The sequence below is a fragment of the Montipora foliosa genome, chromosome 2 (genome assembly GCF_036669935.1).
Source record: "Montipora foliosa isolate CH-2021 chromosome 2, ASM3666993v2, whole genome shotgun sequence".
Classification (NCBI taxonomy): domain Eukaryota; kingdom Metazoa; phylum Cnidaria; class Anthozoa; order Scleractinia; family Acroporidae; genus Montipora; species Montipora foliosa.
In genome coordinates, this window is record NC_090870.1 from 29,482,673 (window position 1) to 29,487,523 (window position 4,851).

Sequence of the window (4,851 nt, forward strand, 5' to 3'; positions counted from 1 at the left end):
TGCGAAATAGAAACCAACAAATTGTTGATCTTAACCTTAAGAATTTTTTTTTCTTAAAGTTGTTTTGGTTAAATTTAGAGGAAGCCTTTTTTTTTTGTCATAGCGAGAGGTTTTCAGTCACCCCCCGGGGGCTACTCCCTTATATGGGCTATATAGGTATGTACGGAGCCAAAGGGTATGGTTTTTTAGCCGTTTTGGTCTGAAATAGGGTATCAATATTGACCATTTGGTTTGAAATAGGGTATGGTTTGTTCACTCAAGTCTTGAATTGGGTATGTTTTTTAGAAGAAACTTCTTCGTCATCATTAGCCGCTAACACCGTCAACAAAGCCCCTCTCAAATTATTACGCCAACCGTGTATCAGCTGAAATAGGTCTGAAATAGGAAGGGAAAATCGTAGATTTTGGTCTAAAATAGGGTAAGGGTTTCAGGAATTAAGCGAGTCGCACAAACCTACCCAATTTTTTTTCTGGGAGAACCCCTCCGGGTCAGCCACACACACAACACTGCCCTTAGGCGTGATTGCAAGTTCGATTATTTTGAATAGCTTCTTAAGCTTGGTTTTCATTAGCGGCGCAAGCATAAGCACATGAAACATAAGCAAACTCTGTAGCTTCTTGTTCACTAAAACCTTTTGTTTGAACAATAGACACTAATTAAGAACAAGTAAATAAGCCTGCGTGTGTTGCTTATGCTTGCGTCGCTAGTGAAAACCAGACTTTATTCATCATCAATAATTGACAAGCAACAAAAAAGAATGATCCTTCACGATGGATTTGTCATTTTGTGTTATGTTGGTAGTTAAGAATACGTAACAGCCAAATTACGCTATTAATAAGGCAGTTTGGCAATGCAATCAAAGTGCCGTGGTAAAATCTGTCGCAAAGGCCATCGAAAATTGGTTCAAAGGGGTAAAAAAATATCAACTCACGAAACTGGCTGGTTTGTTCGGGTGATATTAGTTTATTTAACTGATTAAAAGACGCTCTGGCCAGGCAATTACAAATTGCAGTCTCCTTGTTATATGACAACCTTGTCAATAATTAATTCGCTTTCTATATACCTTATGTGTGAACTCAAATGAATATTACATTTTCGACGTACATGCTTGAGGCTTCGAATGAGCGCAATTTCTTTGCTTCCAGTGAAAAGCCTTTTATACCAGGTATGCTTAGCCTTTCTATTGGTGGCAGTGAAAACACATCGTGGGTTTTAAGCCAGGTTTACAGCCAACCCGGGTACTAGAGCATCTTAAGCCTGGTTTTCACTAGCGACGCAAGCATAAGAGCGCTTATTTCACCCTGAAAACGGGGTTGACGCAAGCATAATCATCATAAGGATCATTTCTTTTTTCCTTTTCCTTATGCTTCCGCTTATGCTTGCGTTCGCTTGCGTCGTGTGAAAACGCAATTCAACATAAGCACAAGGAAATGTGTTACGTCAGGCCAATTAAAGCACTCGTTCAGATTCCCCGCGTCGGGGCATATGAAGAAAATGGCTGATGCTGTGGTTGATTTTGATGCTTATGTCGACGTTCGTTTTCACAACGCATAAGCCACTTGTGATTGTGCTTGCATCGCTAGTGAAAACCAGGCTTTAGAGCACAAGCTTCCAGGCTCACTTGTAAAAGAACCTTAAAAGCTTCACTTTTCATCATCCTTCCAACCTCCTCCGGAAGCTATCTTTCATAGGTGTGATGTAAAAACAAGTGCTTTTAGGCTTTGAAAAGGTTCCCCCGAAAGCCTGTGCCCCATGCTGCTTATGAAACTGATGAAAGATTTCAGATGCCACAACTCTAAGCACATTGTATTTGAGACAACTTTCTGGCAAAATGTACTGACAAAGCTTATGCAAAAAACTTTATTCACAAACTTTGTAGAGAGTAATAAAAAAAATGAAATTCAAATAAGGACTCACTCTACTGTGAAAACTATAGTGCAAAATCCAAACTTTTGGTGATCTATGAGACATTCACCTATTTGATCAATATGGACCTATATGGAAATAATTGGATGAGAAAAATGCCAAGGACAGCCAAAACTGGACGCGGTCGTAGGCCGAGTTTGGCAATTATTTCCAAATTGGACAGCATGTAGTCCTATTACATATATAGATAATCAGTTGTAATTGGAAATTGCTCGGTCAAAGTAAAATTTTGTGTATTATTTTTATTTCCAAAACATTACCTGAATTGCATGGAATTCTTCGTTTGCTTCGCTTAAGGGCGGAGACTCTTAACTACAAAGCTGTTGCTATGTAAAACTCATACCCGTCATATCTTTGATGTCTGAATATCAAAGAACAATCCCTTTGGACACAGATGTTCTATAGAAGGTCTCTTGTACTTTTTCGAACGACAACCATATTTGGCAAGTCACGTGACAACGGCAGAAAAGCGCTAAAACTCAAATTATTAACTTTTTACAATAATGAATACAATACCAATGTTCGGAGAGCATTGTTTGGCACGTCTTGACGTAAGGATTTGTTGAAATTGTGCTTATGACGAAAATTACCCTGCTTTGGAGGGAGTTTTTAACACACTTTGTTTGATTGCGTTTGTGTTGAGAGATAAAACGGAAAATCGATAGGTGGGATTATAGAGAATGTTTTGATCTTTCCTCTTCGCCCAAAAAACATCACCGAAGAAGTTGCTCCATCGAGTTTTAGGCTTTTTTCGTTCTTTTTGACCGTCTGGGACTGGTAACTATCAGCGCATGCGTCGTAATCTAATTTTCCACCATCTTTTTTGCGTTCCGCTGGACAACAGCAACGACGGCTACGGGAACGAGATTGCGATGAAATGTTCGGACAGAGTTTGGACATTGTTTTTCTGGAAAACTCACACTAATAGGAGCTGTATATGCAGGATATGGACTTAAGGTAAGATTATTAACACGAAAACGACGTTGGGAGAACACTGTGTTTTTAAGCAAGGTAGGTTTTTAAGTTGGTTTTTTTTTCAGGTTTTTCGGGAACTCAGTCTGTTCATGAGTCTAATATTAATAAGCTTATTAAAATATAATTTGGCAGACAAAATTACGATCAGTCAGAAACCTCAAGAAAACGAAACGTTGTTGCAACAGACAAAGTTTTTTCACAATTTTATTTTGTTTACAAGATTTATATTTCCCGCATTGTGCGGATTACCGCTGGAGTTTATGTTTGCAGTCGGCAATTGAAGCGTCCTTAGCAACAGGTTTGTAGTTAAGAGTTTCCCCCCTTAATTAAAGCACGATAGGCATCTTTTGTCTTTCCATAACCCTGCGATCCCCTCAAAATGTTGCATTGAATTTGCAAATTCACGATCTCGCAAATTACCGCAGTGCATGACAGCCAAACTTAATTTCTGGTTCGTATTTGTGACCTTTCTGATGATGCCGTAGAAACCATAAGTTTCCGCAAATCATGCCAATAGAAAAAACTCAAACACCAATTATTTTCCTTAAAATACTGGATTAAAAGTTTACTAGTTCACGGTTGATGGACCATTGGGTGACGAACTTATGTTTTATATAACAAACAACTGGGAAAGGAAGTTACAATATAAAGGCAATTTAAGTTCCACATGAAACTGATACTGGTCTTTTTTTTGTAATTGTAAAATTGAAATAAATTGAAATAGATGAAATATGATCACAACTGTTTTGCCCAAAATTTGGCGACCAATCTGGGAATGGCACACGCCTTTTTCACCCCTAAAAGAGACCATATTTGAAAGATATTAGACATAGTTTTTTTTATATTTCTTCGCGTTTGACCCTAAACGAGACCATCACCACGACATATGACGGCGTTTGGTCCAAAACTCCGGGACTATGTGAGACCATAATCAAAAATGTACACCCCTAAGCGAGACGACTAGTATCCCCGGCGGCTCTGCTTTTATATGCGAGTTCCCCACCCCCCCATAAATCAACAATTTCGTTCCCAGAGCCACCGTTACCCTTGATCAGCGGAACGGGAGCGGGTGGCTCTCAATTTACTGCGCCTGCTCGAAGTGAGGTGGTCAGAAATCAACAAAACTTCTTGAGTCTCTCTTTTCTAACCGCTAGGCAAGGAAACGATGGGGAACGAGATTGATCGTGTTGAAATGAACTCACACGTGACGGTTATTTCACATGCACTACACCTTCCAGCTTACCAAGAGGTCAAGTCATACCAAAACGAGCTAGTGGTTAGGCGGTACTCGTTTCAGTATGACATGTACATTTGGTGGTGGTACAATGTAAGCGAATACAAAGAGCCACAAGAAACCGCTCAGGGAAGAAAGTCGCCACGTTATCATTTCCCAAGGTCTTGGGGGAGGTTGGAATAGAACCACAAGATCTTGAGGGAGCTTGGAAGAAATAATGATTTTAAATTTAATAATTCAATTGCGATCTTTTCGAGCAGGAACTGAATGAAGACCTTTCGTGGTTTTGTAATGAATTTGAAAGTGTAATTTAAGTGTTAAGAGTTTTTTTTTAAACAATATTTTTATACATGCTCACTCCTGTTTTCTCGATTTTCATAGCTACCTTGCATGTAAGCTAAAGGCTTGCCTTGTAGGCATATGCTTGTCTGTGTATGTAGTTGAGAGGCTTATGGTTTCAAGGAAGGTTCAAAATTACCAATCGTCTTCAGGGCGTGTAACCCAACTTTATACAACGAAGCATTTTGACTGACATTGAGAGTCCCAAGGTTGCTATGTTGTTTGACTATCCCGGTGTGAACGCCTTTGTGTTTCACATTAAACGAATGACACCTTTAAAGATGCGATTACAAAAACCAATAACAAATAGTCTAAAAGAGATATTTCTGCTTGCACTAAATTTAGTTGACCTCATGGCAATTTTGATTAGCAGCGTT